Genomic DNA, 16976 nt, shown 5'->3' with positions numbered 1-16976 from the left:
ATTTATGCCCAGAACAACCACACAGTAGAAGATACCAGGTAAATTCAATCTTCAAATTGTGCTTTTTTTTTTTCCCTTGGAAGATTAATGAACAGATGAAAGAAGGTATCTTGCTGCCTCCAACCTTGGAACCCAATCATAAGCAACAGAAATTTGTTTCAAATAACTTCTTCATTTAGAGATGATTTTTCAATATTCGGTCAGTGACTTTTCCCTTCTGCTTTCTCTTTTTCTAAATAGCTGAGTTGAATTCAGATTACATATTTTGCCTGTCTGTCCATTCATCCATCTTTATGGATCCTTTCTTATTCATTCATAAATTCATTAATGATTCATTCATTAATTCACTCAGTCAATATTTATTGAATTCCAACAAGGCATTAGATGCTGTTCTGTGTTTCTCATGTTTTGAGGATAATTCAAGTGAAAATAAAGATAAAGAACATTTATTGATCCAGGAGGAAGAAAATAAAGTAATTGAGGCTAAAACTTTCTAGAAGGCAGACAGAGAGGTAAAGAGAGGAAGCAGTCATACCTGCTAAAGGTCAAACCACAGAATATTCAAAACTTGTGTAAATAACTGGAATTGATATCTTCAGGCCTTCAACATCTCCCTGCAGAGAGAACCCTAACTGACTAACCTATCAGAATGATTTTGCAATTTAGGATTTCTACCCAGTCAGTGAATGACCTCTGAACATAATTTTTGTGAAAATCTCCTATAAAAATCCTCTCTTGTACTTGCCCTTTGGGGCACCATCCACGGCCACGTGGCTCACTGTACCTGAACTGCAGTTCTTTGTTTCCTATAACAATGCTATTTCCTTTTATGAAAAAAATGTTCAACATTTCTAGCAATTAGAGATATAAGGAGTCTCTCATTCTCAGGATGGTACAAAGTGCTATTATACAACAGGAAGACTGAATACCACCTTAAATGTACTTTAAGTGCCCTGCTTACGTTACTGTGCTATGTAATCCCAGCCTTGCTCACCACCTACATTTTTCCCCATGTTTTTAACTTGGTACTTTACAACACACAGTGGTGGGATTTCATGTTACATTTTCATACATATGTACGATACAAAAATATAATTTGGACAATGTCATTTCCCATTTCCCTCCCCCACATCTCCCTGGCTCCTTTCCTCTACTGATCTTCCCTTCAATTTCCATGAGATCCTTTTCCCCCACCATTCTTTTCCTTTTCCTCTCTAGCTTCCACATATGAGAGAAAACATATGACCCTTGGCCTTCTGAGTTTGGCTTATTTCACTTAACAGAATACTGTCAAGTTCTGTCGATTTTTCCACAAATGACATAATTTCATTTTTCTTTTTTGCTTTGGTATCAACTTATATTCTTTTTTTATTATTTGATTTTTAAAGTTGTTCTATTTAGTGATACATGGAAGTAGAATGTATTTTTACATATCATATAGACATTGAGTATAACTTCCCATTCTTGTGGTTGTACCTGATGTGGAGTTACACTTCATGTATTCATGTACGAATATAGAAAAGTTATGTCTAATTCATTCTACTGTCTTTCCCATTCCCATCCCTCTCCCTTGCTCCCAGTCCTCCTGTCCAATCAGGTGAACCTCTGCTCCTCTCTTGCCCCCACTTATGGTGAGTCAGCATCCGAATATCAGAGAGAACATTTACCTTTTGTGTTTTTGCATTGGCTTATTTCACTTACAAGAGATTCTCCAGATCCATCCATTTACTGGCAAATGCCATAATTTTATTCTTCTTTGTGACCGAGTAATATTCCATTATGTATTTTACCACATTTTCTTTATCCTTTCATCTATTGAAGGGCACCTAGGTTGGTTCTGTAGCTTGGCTATTGTAAATTGAGCTGCCATGAACACTGATGTGGCTGCATCACTATAGTATGCTGATTTTAAGTCTTTGGGGTATATACCCAGGAGTGGGCTAACTGGGTCAATTGGTAGTTCCATTCCAAGTTTTCTGAGGAATCTCCATACTGCTTTCCATTGTGGTTGCACCAATTTGCAGGCCCACTAGCAATGTATGAGTGTACCTTTTCCCCCACATTCACACCAATAATTATTGTTACTTATATTTTTGATAATTGCCATTCTGATGAGTAAGATGAAATCTCAGTGTAGTTTTCATTTGCATTTCTCTAATTGCTAGAGATGTTGGACATTTTTTCATATATTTGTTGATTGATTATATTTCTTCTGTGACATGTCTATTCAGTTCCTTTGTCCATTTACTGATTGGGTCATTTTGGTTTTTGGTTTTGTTTGGGGGGGTGTTAAGTTTTTAGTGTTCTTTATATATCCTTAAAGATTAATGCTGTACCTGAGGTGCAGGTGGCAAATATTTTCTCCCATTTTGTAGGCTCTCTCTTCAGGTTCTTAATTTTTCCTTTGCTGTGAAGAAGTTTTTAGTTGGATATCATCCCATTTATTGATTCTTAATTTTATTTCTTATGCTTTTGGAGTCTTGTTGAGGAATTCAGTTCCTAAACCAACATGATGGAGATTTGGGCCTACTTTTTCTTTTATTAGGTGCAGGGTCTCTGGTCTAATGCCTAGGTCCTTGATCTACTTGGAGTTGAGTTTTGTGCAGAGTGAGAGGTAGGGGTTTACTTTCATTTTATTACATATGGATTTCCAGTTTTCCAAGTACCATTTATTGAAGAGGCTATATTTTCTCCAATGTATGTATTTATGATTGTTATGTCTTGTTGATATATAATTCCCTTAGGCAGTGTTCAATGTCCTTCCTTGTCCCTTCTGATTAATGTTGGCTTGAAGTCCACTTTATCTTTAGAAACCTCTGCTTGTTTACAAGATCCACGTGAATGAGATTTTTTTTAACATTCTTTTACCTTCAGTCTGTGGATATCTTTGCTTATAAAGTGAGTCTCTTGGAGACAGTATATTGTTTGGTCTTGTTTTTTAATCTGCTAGTCTATTTTTTTTTTGATTGATGAGTTTAGGCCATTTACATTCAATGTTATTATTGATGTATGAATTTTATTCCCCATTATTTTGATTTATTATTTCTGGTTTTTAATTTGAATTAGTTTCTCCTTTCATTAACTATTCTTTTAGTGTAGTTCCTCTCTTTGCTGGTTTTCACTTTTATTTTCTATTTCTTCTTCATATTTTATTGAGTTTGTTTTGTAGGGCAGGCTTATATATTATATATTATATATCAACAAGACATAACAATCAACATCTCTTTTCTAGTTGTGAATCTTTTAAATTTTGTTTACCATGGAAGGTTTTTATTTCATTATCAATTCTGAAACTTAATTTTGCTGAGTATTATATTCTTGGCTGGCACCCATTTTTCTTTCAGAGTTTGATATATATTATTCCAAGACCTCTTAGCTTTGAGGGTCTGGGTGGAGAGATCAGATGAGATCTGGGTAGGTTACCTATTGTTTTTCTCTGGCAGCTTTTACAATTCTATGCCTATTCTGTATGTTAAGTATTTTCATAATAATGTGCCTTGGTGTGGGTCTCCTGTAATTTTGTACATTTGGGGTCCTGGAAGTTTACTGTATTTGATTTTCCATTTCATTTTTTAGGCTTGGGAAATTTTCTGATATTACTTCATTGAAATGATTGTGCATTCCTTTTGTTTGAATCTCCAAGCCTTCATCTATCCCAATAAATCTTAAATTTGCTCTTTCAAATTATTTCATATTTCTTGGAAGTTCTGTTCATGGTCTCTTAACATCTTTCCTCCATGTCAACTTTGTTTACAATTTTATATATTTTGTCTTCATTGCCTGAAGTTCTGTCTTCCGAGTGGTCTCGTCAATTGGTGATGCTTTCAATTGAATTTTTTAATTTGGTTTATCGATTCCTTTATTTTGAGGATTTCTGCTTGGCTTATTTTTTTTTCAGAATCTCTATCTCTGTATTGGAGTGAACTTTCTTTTTCTGTATTTTCTCTCTGGTTTCACTCCTTATATTGTTCTTTACTTCACAGATCAGTTTAACTACATACTTTCTAAACTCCTTCTCCAACATTTCTTCCACTGTGGTGTCAATGGATTCTGTTATTAGAGTATATTGTTTGGTTTGGGGCAGTTTATTTCCTTGCTCTTTCATGTTGTCTGTCTTCCCATCTAACAGTATGAATCTGAGGCAGTGGAGTTTTTACCCTGTAACCTTATAGTGCCCCTGAAGGTTCTAATACCTCACTTGCTGAGAAGTTGCCTGTCTCCTTTCTTGGTTTCATGCCATGGAGCAGCCAGGAAAGTGACTTTCTCTATTCTGCCATCTTGAAAAACCTCTCATTTTCCATTATGACTGAGTAAAACTCCATTGTGTATACAGACCACATTTTTCTTTATCTACTCATCAAAATCCATAGGTGGACTATTGTGAATTATGCTTCCATAAACATGGGTATGCATGTATCACTATAGTATGCTGACTTTAATTTTTTAGGATAGGGCTGGGGATGTGGCTCAAGCGGTAGCGCGCTCGCCTGGCATGCGTGTGGCCCGGGTTCGATCCTCAGCACCACATACAAACCAAGATGTTGTGTCCGCCGAGAACTAAAAAATAAATATTAAAAAATTCTCTCTCACTCTCTCTTTAAATAAATAAATAAAGATGTTGTGTCCACCGAAAATTAAAAAATAAATATTGAAAAATTCTCTCTCTCTCTCTCTCTCTCTCTCTCTCTCTCTCTCTTAAAAAAAAAAATTCTTTAGGATATATACCGAGGACTGGGTTAGAGATGAGTCATACAATCGATCCACTCCAGCTCTTTTGAGGAAACTCCATACTGATTTCCAAAGTGGTAGTATTAATTTCAGTCCCACCAGCAGTATAAAACTGTTCCTTTTTCTCCATATCTTCCTCGAGTTTTATTATTTTTTTACGCTCTTGATGATTGCCATTCTGTCAGGAGTGAGATGATCTCAGTGTAGTTTTGATTTGCATTTTGCTAATTGCTAAGGATGACACAACCTACTTTAAAAAAATATTTCCCAGTTTATTACAAGGCGTATATAACTCAGGAACAGTGAAATGGAAGAAATGCATGGAGCAAGATGGCACCTTGATGGCCATCAATTCAGAAGTTCTCCAAGTCCTTTTTTTTCATTTTAAAAATTTGTTCTTTTTTAGATATACATGATAGTACAGTGTATTTGCACATATTGTACATACCTGGAATATAACTTACCATTCTTGAGGTTGAACATGATGTGGAGTTACATTGGTCGTGTATTCATATATGAGCTTAGGAAAGTCCAATTCATTCTACAGTCTTTCTTATCCCTGCTCCTTTCCCTTCATTTCTATTTGTCTAATCCAAGGAACTTCTATTCTTCCCTCCACCCCACCCCCACCCCCACCTTATTGTGTGCAAGCATCCACACATCAGAGAGAACATTTGGCCTTTGTCTTTTTGGGATTGATTTATTTCGCTTAGCATGATAGTCTCCAGTTCCATCCATTTCACAACCTACATCTTAACCTTCCTCAGCTTAACATTCTCTTAAAAATTATATAATGAAATAAAAAGTTAATACTTTGACCTGAGTTGGTATTACTGTCACCTAAACTATGTATTTGATGGTCAAATATCATATAAAAATAGATGAAGTCACAATGTTATCTCCATGCTTTGCAGATAAAGAGCTATGCATTAGAATTAGTCACCAGATAGTCTTAGCTGAAATGAAATGTAAGGGGATCACTTGGTAAAACTCCTGTACTTTAAAGAAATTGAAATTATAAGAATAATATAACTTCCTCAATGTGACAATCAGAATTGGCAGAAATGAAACTGTATTATTAACTTTCTAATTCCTGGTTTTATTCAGTATCTTTAATAGTGTTTTAGTCAGAGTCTGGTGAGAAACAGAGCCACCAGGAGGAACATAAACATATTTCTTAAGAAATTAGTCTTATGCAATTGTGAAAGCTGGCTAACTAAGTAGTTTTTGTGAGGCTCTTGTCTTCATATCTGATGCCAGAGCTCAAAGTCCCCAAGGCAGGCAGTTGAGAAAGGAAGAAGGTGAAATGTGAAGAACAAGGACAGGCTGGAGCCCCAAGGATGAACTGCAGCCTCCAGCGATGGATGAAAACCTGGTGAGCTCTCACAGCCTCTCACCCACTGTATACCTAGGCCATGATTTGGAGATGTGGAAGGAGGATCCAGGGGACGGTGGGGTAGTTGTAGGTCTAGCAATCAAGAGATAATGAGCCATGAGCCATGAAAACACCAGGCCTGCCCTTTCAAATATAACAAGCAAAACGACTGCTTCTTTTGTGCCCTTCAAATCACACAGAAAAGCCTCTCCTGACTCACCTTGACTGGAAACATATAAAGGAGAAAATTCAGGAAAACACAGTTCAGCCTGGCCAAGTTTTCATTATTACAACCCCCCAGTTTTCATCACTTCTTCTTTGCCTAAATCAGGCACTGTCCTGTGAGTCTTTTGGCAGTGACCTTCCAAGATGGAATGCCTTTGCAAGACATTCCTTATTTCTGGAATGAGAGCAGAAGAAATAGCATGGGCAGTGTCCTCTAATAATAGCAGCAGCAATCTACAAATTAAGTCATCCTGGGGACAAATAAAAGCTTACCTACTTACTTTCTTTTCTTTTTTTGTTTGTGTTCAATACCGGAGACTGAACCCAGGGCTTGCATATTCTAGTCAAGTGTTCTACCACTGAGCTATATCTCCAGCCCTATTATTGTTGTTGTTGTTGTTGTTATTATTATTATTTTGAGACAGGTTCTTGCTAAATTGCTCAGGCTGGCCTCAGATTCCCAGGTAGCTGGGATCGTGACACTGAACCTGGCTCCAAAAACATTTCTCAAAAAACTCCCTTTTTATTTTAATCAAGATGCTGTATGGACATTAAGAACCCCGGCTGTGGGGAGCCATTCTGACACGTGATTGGGTGACTCCCGTTAAGGGCCTGAGGCACTCTGGCTGTGTCGGAGTTATCCCGACCCTTTCCTGATGAGAGAGCCCATCCGTGTGGGGGTGTGCGTAACCACTGACCCTGGAGACCCAATCACTGACCCTGACCTTGGAGTACAGCCCCCCCTCAACCTTCATTGGATGGAATTCTCCCCTGAATCTCTTGTTTCCCCCAAATAAAAGGCTGATCCCCGGCGTGTTCGCTCTCTCTCTCTCCTGCTAGCCCAGAGTAATCCTCGCTGCCCTGCTGAGCGGCTGGAGGCAGGGAAACAGGGAGACCGAGCCGTCTCGGACCTAGCATTAAAATAAGGTACTGTCTGTGTGTTTTATTTTGATCTCTTCTAACTAACTGAATGCCAGAACCTCATTAATGAAACCACTGCGCAGGCCGCGTGGTAGAATTGGCGCCCAAGAGGGGGGCATTCTGAATTAGTTAGATTGAGTGGGAGCGCGCGCTAAAAAGATTAAGGGAAAGAAATAAAGAGAAAGGAAGATAAGGAAATAGAAATAAAGAAATAAAGAGAAAATAAAGGAAAGTAAGGAATAAAGAATAAAGAAAAGAAAGAGGTGACATTTGGGTCACAAAAGTAATAAAGAGGATAAGGAAAATAAGAAATAAGATAAGAGAAAGGAAGAAATGACATTTGAGTCACAAAAGTACCGAGAGATATTGAAGGAAAGAGACGTTAATTTACTTAAAATGGGAAATTCTACTTCTTCGGATAAGGAAATGTATCTAACTATTTTAGACAGTATAATTAATCAGAAAGGAAAACAGATAAAGAAAACTCAATTATTGCAATTCTTAAAGATTGTAGGTGAATATTGTCCTTGGTTTTGTGACCAAGAGTCTCCAAATTTACTTACTTGGGAGAAATTAGGAAGAAAGTTACAAAGAGTTTGTCTTTCTACTGAAATACCTGGAGGCATAAAGAATATACAAAAAACTTGGACGGCCCTAGACCAGAGTCCGTGGCCGCCAGAAGAGCTTCTGAGAGGTATTCAAAGAGCCATTAGGTCTATTCAAATGGAAAATCAGCCTGAGGCTAAGTTAATTACCTTTCCCTTGAGAACAAAAGCACTAGGGACCAAGGTTAGAAATGTGAACTTAGACTCGCAGCCCCATGCGGAGGATTCAAACGGCGCGGATCAGCCCGCTTTCCCGCCGCCGCCGACATTTCCTCCTGGCGGGAGCCCAGGAATTCCAGGGACGGTCGCACAGTGTGACGTCACTAGCAGCGCCGACCAGGACAGTCCGCGATTTTTACCGGAGCAGAGACATGGATCACAGACAGTTTTCTTAGGACCTTCAGAGACAGTTGAATTAGATCCTGAAACGGGACCAACACAAATCCCTACTGGGATTTTCGGGCCGCTTCCTGAAAATACTGTAGGTTTAATTTTGGGGCGTAATAATTTAAAGGGAGCTATTGAAGTAATACCTGGTGTGATAGATTCAAAATTTAAAGGGCAATTATATGTCACTGTAAGATCCAATTATGCCCTAAGACTCACCCCAAAGGATATTTTTGCTCAATTAATATTATTGCCTTGTGTCTCAGAAAGGCACCTGCCGGCAGATTCAGTTTCTAAACCGCCGGACAGAGTATATTGGTCCCAGTTAGTGCGACAAGAACGCCCTTTATTAAAACTTAGAATTAATAATAAAAATTTCCTAGGAATAATTGACACAGGCGCTAATAGCTCCGTGTTGTCCAGCCGGTTTTGGCCCAGGACATGGCCTCTACATACAGCCTTAGCTAATCTAGAAGGAATAGGAAAAATTTCACAGCCTGCTCAAAGTGCCAACTATCTCCGTTGGGAAGATTCTGATGGGAACAGTGGAATATTTAAGCCTTATATGTTAGAGTCTTTACCAGCTAATCTATGGGGAAGAGATATACTAGCCAAAATGGGACTGCTACTAGTCACCCCAAATTCTATAAGGTCAGTTGAAGAAATTAATCAGAGGTATTTTCCTGGAGATGATAGGGAAAACTTTCAGGAAGAATATCTGTTTACAAGCCAGTCTACACGGCAAGGATTAGTAAATACTTCAGGACAAAATTTTTATTAGGGGCACTGAGTACTTCCCCGATCCTTAAAACAGCTGAAAAAATTACATGGCTCACAGAAGAGCCTATTTGGATTTCTCAGTGGCCCATCTCAGGGGAAAAGCTTAAAATAATTCATAGATTAGTTGAGGAACAACTTCAAGCTGGTCATATTGAACCAACACTTAGCCCTTGGAATACACCTATTTTTGTTATTAAGAAAAAGTCAGGAAATTGGAGATTATTACAGGATTTAAGGGCAATAAACCAGATAATTCAGCCTATGGGATCATTACAGCCAGGACTTCCCTCCCCCACAGCCATTCCTTTAGATTATAGCTTGATGGTAATAGATTTAAAAGACTGTTTTTTCTCTATAAGGTTACATCCTGAAGATTGTGAAAAATTTGCTTTCACTGTCCCAGCAGTTAATTTTAAGGAACCTGTTAAAAGATACTGCTGGAAAGTCCTTCCTCAGGGAATGCATAATAGCCCTACCCTGTGTCAAAAATATGTTGATCAGGCAATAGATCCCATTAGAAATAGCTTCCCTGATGCATACATTATTCATTTTATGGATGATATATTATTGGCTCATGCTAATTCAGAAGTACTTTCAGAAATTTTTACTCAGTTAGAGACCTCACTTACAACTATGGGTTTAAGTATAGCTCCTCAAAAAATTCAAAAGGTATCTCCTTTTCAATATCTAGGTCAGATAATTCAAGGGAGTACAATCCGTCCTCAAAACCTTCAGATAAGAGTCAAGGAGTTACATACCCTTAATGATTTTCAAAAACTATTAGGAGATATTAACTGGCTAAGACCATCCTTAAAGTTAACTACTTCTGAGTTAAGTCCTTTATTTCAGATATTACAAGGAAATCCTTCTCCAACCTCTCCACGTCAACTAACTTTGGAGGCCAAAGCAGCCTTAAGGAAAGTGGAAATTGCAATTAAAAATGCACAGCTTACTAGAATAGATCCTAAAGAAATACTGTATTTATTAATATTTCCAACTAAGCATACCCCAACAGGAGCCATATGGCAAAGATTAGGAGTTATTAAATGGATCTACTTATCTCATTCCCCTCAAAGAACATTAATTCTTTTTCATGATTCTACAGCTCAATTAGTGATTAAGGGTAGAACTAGGATTTTACAATTAATTGGATCTGAGCCTGATATCATAATTATTCCATTTTCTGTTCAACAGACTAATTGGCTTTTTCAAACTTCTACTTCATGGCAGATAGCTTTTGCAGATTTCCCTGGCCAGATAGATAGCCATTATCCTCGTGATAAGATTGTACAATTTGCATCATTAACATCACTTATTTTTACAAAGATTATACTTTCCCATCCAATAGAGGGAGCTTTATCGGTGTTCACAGATGGTTCCAGCTCTGGTAAGGCAGGTTTCTTCAGCCGTGTTCACACAGAGGTAATACAAACTTCTTATACTTCAGCTCAAAGGGCAGAACTTCAAGCCCTGATTTTGGCCTTAGATTATTTTTCAAATGAGCCTATTAATATCTATTCTGACAGCTTATATGCAGTCAGAGTTACCAAAAATATTGAAACCTCAGTTATTGGGTTTACTTCATCACAAGAGTTATTTGAATTATTTCATAATTTACAAAAGACAGTGCTAATGAGGAAGTACCCATATTTTATTGGACATATCCGAGCACATTCTAGCCTCCCTGGACCTTTGGTTGCAGGTAATGATAATATTGATAAATTAGTAGCTTTTTGTCAACAGATGTCTTCATATGACTGTGCCCTAGCTTCCCATTCCTTACATCATCAAAATGCTTCTAGCTTACGTAAAAAATTTAGTATTACCAGAGAACAAGCTCGTCAGATTGTAAGCCAATGTCCTAAGTGTGTTATTCACACTCCATCTCTGCCATCAGGGGTAAATCCCCGTGGTTTAAAACCAAATCAAATATGACAAATAGATGTAACTCATATTCCTCAATTTGGTAAGCAATGTTATGTGCATGTCATAGTGGACACTTATTCTAGATTTATTTTTGCCACAGCACGTACTAAAAAAAATACTCAACATGTAATTTCTCATTGCTTAGCAGCTTTTTCCGTTTTAGGGTGTCCTATGCAGATTAAAACAGATAATACTCCAACTTATGTAAGCTCTGCTTTTCAACAATTTTGCCAAGAGTTTCAAATTAATCATAAAACAAAACTTCCTTATAACCCCCAAGGTCAAGCCATTGTAGAACGAACTCATTTATCTATTAAACTTCAATTACAAAAATTAAAAAGGGGGAATAAGATAATGACTCCCCAAAATAGCCTTAATCATGCCTTATTTGTTTTAAATTTTTTAAACTGTGACACAGAAGGTCACACTGCTGCTGAGAGGCAAATGTCTCCCTCGGTGACAGGCCCTTTAGGCAGAGTTCTGTGGAAAGATTTACAGACTGGTCAGTGGAAGGGCCCAGATCCGGTAATATCATGGGGCCGAGGGCATGCTTGTATTTTTCCAGAAGGTGCTTTTCGTCCTATCTGGGTGCCTGAACGTGCTATCAGACATGGAGGAGATAGAACCCAGACTCAAGCGACTGAGGATAGACACGGAGGAGCCACAACCCAGAAGGAGGAGATATCGGAAAAAGATGAAGAAAGACCAGATTGAACCAACCGAGAAGCTGATTTCGTGGAAAGATGTGAAGAAATTGACAACCCAGGCTTCCCAAATACTTCGACGCCTAGGAAAGAACAGGACCCCAGTCTTGATGGTAGCGACAGTAATTGCCCTACTGGGCTGTCAGGTAAAAGGGAATCAAGTAGACACTTATTGGACATATTTCCCAGATCCACCCCTGGTACACCCAGCTGTGTGGACTGGAGAATCTATTCCAGTATTTACTAATGACTCATTCATGATGGGAGGATTTACAGATACTCATATTACTCCCAATCATGTGACTAGATTTAATTATTCTGGCTACAGTGCCCAATTACCTTTATGTTGGTCACATGATAAACATGCTGGCTGTCTGAAAGTATCATTTGAAAAAAAGACAGCGATTGGTAAACCTAGACTGACAAATAATTCTATTTATGGAGACTTAAAACCTAATACTAGATCAATAATTAAGATGGGACTTTCCCATAACAAGCCAGTCATTTCTGCAAAACCTCCACCGGTACCCCACTGTCCAAATAGTTCTATAATTGAAATTGGCACCTTTCCTAAATGGATGGATTGTGTAAATACCTTTCCTGTACAACATAAGGTGTCTAAAGCTAGTGGGTATATTTTAGACTGGTCTCCAAAAATTGATAAGAGACAATTACGAAGAAATTCTGCTATGACACCTGCAGGATTTGTTAGTAATATTTTGACTTATAGTGAAGGAGGCATTCAAAGAGATATTTGGCGTTTAATTGCTGCCTCAGAGTATTTACATTTTTCAGACAAACCTTTACCAAAATTTGTCGGCAAGAACTGTAAAGAGGGATCTTGCTATGGCCTAAGAGCCTGTGTCCAATCTCCTTATGTTTTAATTATTGGAAATGTAAAAGTTAGATGGATAGATGATAGATATTTTGTTACTTGTAATAAGTGCAACCTAACCAATTGTATTTCTAGGTATAATGGAGGAAAAGGAGTGCTGATACTTCATCAGCCCTCTTTTGTTTTATTACCTGCTAATATTTCAGAGCCATGGTATGCTGATGCTGGTTTACAAGTCCTGCAGCAAATTCATGCCCAGCTAACAAGACCTAAACGTGCTATTGGAGTCATAATTGTTGGTGTCTTAGCACTGGTCTCATTTATTGCCTCAACCGTCTCTGCATCTCTGACATTGTCTCAGAATATTCAGCATGCAAAATTTCTTAATAATTTAGCTCAAAATACTTCCAAGGCTCTGCGTAATCAAGTAAATATTGATGAAAGGATTGAGACTAAGTTAAACGCCTTAGAGGCGACTGTTATTAACATTGGTAATGAACTTTCAGCCTTAAAATTTAAGGAAAGGCTTAAATGCCATGCTAATTATAAGTATGTATGTGTTACAGCTGCCAAGTACAATGCTTCTCTCTGGGATTGGGAGAAAGTTAAAAACCATTTATTAGGTATTTGGCAAAATAGTAATAATAGCTTGGATATTCTGGAACTTCATCACCATATCCAAGACATTCAGAATAATAGAGCTGATTTTTCAGATCCTTCTTCTTTGGCTAACCAAATATTGAAGGAATTAAATGGATTCAACCCTGGAAATATTCTTAAGCACTCCGCTTGGTACCTTATTGGATTATTCTCCTTGCTGTTAATTCTCTTTTGTATTGTAACTATAGGATGGCGAGTCCTCCAATCAAGAATCCGGGGACTCCAGAGAGTGAACCGCCGCCTCATTGTTAAGAATAAAAAGGGGGAATATGTGGGGAGCCATTCTGACACGTGATTGGGTGACTCCCGTTAAGGGCCTGAGGCACTCTGGCTGTGTCGGAGTTATCCCGACCCTTTCCTGATGAGAGAGCCCATCCGTGTGGGGGTGTGCGTAACCACTGACCCTGGAGACCCAATCACTGACCCTGACCTTGGAGTACAGCCCCCCCTCAACCTTCATTGGATGGAATTCTCCCCTGAATCTCTTGTTTCCCCCAAATAAAAGGCTGATCCCCGGCGTGTTCGCTCTCTCTCTCTCCTGCTAGCCCAGAGTAATCCTCGCTGCCCTGCTGAGCGGCTGGAGGCAGGGAAACAGGGAGACCGAGCCGTCTCGGACCTAGCATTAAAATAAGGTACTGTCTGTGTGTTTTATTTTGATCTCTTCTAACTAACTGAATGCCAGAACCTCATTAATGAAACCACTGCGCAGGCCGCGTGGTAGACCCGGCTTCTCAGGCATTCAAAGCAGAGATTTCTCTAACTTGTGGGCTGCGTTTCAGGACTGAGCAGAGCTGAGATCTGAGCCTCTCCTGCCCTTAAGAGGACCCAACGCAGAAGCCTCCCTGGACTCTGGTACCATAGATGAACCTGGTCACTGGTTCTCTCCATTGAGGTTATCTATCTTATCTAATTATCCCCAAATGATTGACAAGAATGGCATCCATATATGTTTTCCATTCTCATGTGGGCATTCAAAGATAGGTTTCCTCTTTTCTTTGAATGACAATACAAAGCAACAAATATGTGAAATATGGCAAAATACAAGGGCATAACAATCCTTGCCTCTATTTTCTAGACACTTATTATTTAAGTAGAGTATATCTCACTGGAAACTTTGAAACATTTCAAATAACTGAAAAATCCCTCTGTGGGCTTCTGCATTTTTGTCCAAGGGTCGCTGGCATACAATCTCCTCTAGTTCCTATACTCTTGTGTGTCTCAAAGTTTCAAGGAACATGAATTGTGGCTATAATGATGTTCAAGGGGTCACAAACTATGTGAAGGGTCAAGTAAATACTTCCTTTGGCTTTGTGAGTAAAATATGGTCAATGCTTCTACTACCCAAATCTGTAATTGTACTGTGAAAGCAGTCATGGACAATACATATTCCAATAGAACTTTATTTACAAAAACACATGGCCAGCTACATTCAACCCCTGGGCTGTAGTTGTCTTGCCTTTGTTCTATGGCCCTTTACCTTTTCCATATGTATAGAGCTTAAAGAAACGAGGCCCTAGCTATTCACTCTACGTTCTTCAGTCTCCTCTCTGCTTCCCATTTTACACTATTTTTGGTAGCACACCACTTTCCATGTGTCAAAATGTTATTAATCATCTGTTCTAAGCGTCTGTTGATATTTCAAAGACATAAGTGGGCTCTAGGGCTGTGGCCTCCAGAGCTCCTGCTTCTCTGATACCTGATTTATGCTGCTTGTGTTCACTTATACAAAATCAATACCTCTTTACAGCAACCCCATATACCCACACAAGGCCACAAATGCATCCCGTTCTTCCCACAGCAGAATCCCTGTTTCCAAAAGACACCCAGTCTCATCCCACATCTTTCTCTTTCTTATAGTAAGGGATAAAATGTTTTACCCTAAATCCAGAGAATGCATCAGTTTCTTTTTTTTTTCTTTTTTGATACTGGTGATTGAACCCTGGCCTCATGCATGCTAAGCATAGTACACTACCGCTGAACCACAACCCCAGCCCATCAGTTTATTTTCTTAAAAACAAACAAAAACAAAATTAAAAAACAATCCCACCCTCCAAAAGAGGAATCTGAATTCAGCTGTTTTTCTGAAGAAGTAACTCATTATACTAACATTCCAACAGTAATTCCAGAGTTCAAGGGCTGTTATTGTTTTTTTTTCCCCCCTCTTTATATTTTCTTTACTTTTGAGGCAGGAGATAAATTATTTATAGGCAGAGAGAAATGGGAATCTCAGAGTATGGGATCTTGACACCCTAGATTATAAACCCAAGGCTAAACTGCTTATTTTTTTGTTTGTTTTTGGCTGCCTGCCCGGAAGGCCCCACTCCCTCTTACATGCCCATATATTCTGTTATTGCTACAGATGTCCTTGATTACACTAACATTAGTCAACCCTACTGTTTTGAACCTAAGCAATTCTTTTGTTTTCAGGGACAAGTATAATATGAACTCAACTTGACAAAGACATTAAGCAACCCCATTTTGGAAATAAGAGATTGGAATTGTACAGTTTCAATTGAGTCAGAAAAAAAGAACAACCAAGAGAGACTTTCCAATGAAAGTCAAAACAGTACAAAAAAACCTATACAGAGAGCCACCGTGGGACCCTCTTTTGGACCCCTCTCATGCAGTGGGAGCATTCCTTGCTTGCACCTAATAAATCTGTTACTGAATTCTCACCCTTCCTTCGGGGTGCAAGAGGAGAACCTTCCAGCACTCACATGATCTTGTGTTACACTATGGCCCTATACAGTCTTCACACTCATAGACCATCTTAAAGAAATGAGGGACTGGCCTTTCATTCCACCTTCTTCAGTCTCCTCTCTGCTCCCCATTTTACACTATTTTTGGTAGAACACCACTTTTCATGGTGTCAAAATGCTACGAATCATCTGTTCTAAGAGTCTGTTGATGTGTCAAAGAAGTGTAAGAAGGCTTTAGGGCCGTGGCCTCCTGAGCTCCTGCTTCCCTGATAATCCATTTATGTGTTCACTTACACAACATTAACATCTCTTCACAGCACCCTCAAACACACTCACAAGGTCAGGAATGCATCCAGCGCTTCCCACTGCAGAATCCCTTTTTCCAAAAGACACACAGTCCCACCTCTCATCTCGCTCTTTCCTTTAGAAAGGGACAAAATGTTTGACCCTGAATCCAGAGATTACATCAATTTATTAAAAAAAAAAAAAAAAAATCCATGGCCGCCCTCCCCCTACACACCAGAAGAAGAATCCAGATACCTGCTCTTACTTTTTAAAAATGCAACTCATGGGCTGGGATTGTGGCTCAGTGGTAGAGCGCTCGCCTTGCACATGGGAGAGCTTGGGTTCCATCCTCAGCACCACATACAAAAAAAATAAAAAGTGAAATAAAGGTGTTGTGTCTAACTACCACTAAAAAATAAATTAAAAAAAATGCAACTCATCACCTTAATATAGTAATAGGAATTCCAGAGTTCAGGAGTTGTGAACAGCTTTTTTTCCCCTTTATATTTTCTCTGCTTTCCAATTTTTTTGTGTGTTTCTTTTTAAACAACAAATTGGGGTTTCTGGGACGCCTCGCCTCTGCGCAGGGAGCGCAGGGTGGAGGGAGGCACCGCCCCAGCCTGCTCAGGCTCAGCGCGCCCCCTAGTGGGCTGCCCGTGCGCGGCCCGTGTGCTCCTCCCTGACCTAGGGGTTGGCTAAGCTGCATGAGCCAAGTCACCTCGGTCCCATCTGCTAAGGACAATGAACTTTTCTCAGCCTCTTCATACCGTGCCTCTGCCCACTAGGCAGAGGGCTGGCCGAGATGTCTGAGGACTCGCCTCTGTGGTTTGGACCTGTCCTTTGCTG

This window comes from Spermophilus citellus (genome assembly GCF_964194105.1).
Source record: "Spermophilus citellus genome assembly, chromosome: 15".
NCBI classification, from domain to species: domain Eukaryota; kingdom Metazoa; phylum Chordata; class Mammalia; order Rodentia; family Sciuridae; genus Spermophilus; species Spermophilus citellus.
Note: the sequence above shows the minus strand (reverse complement) of the source record.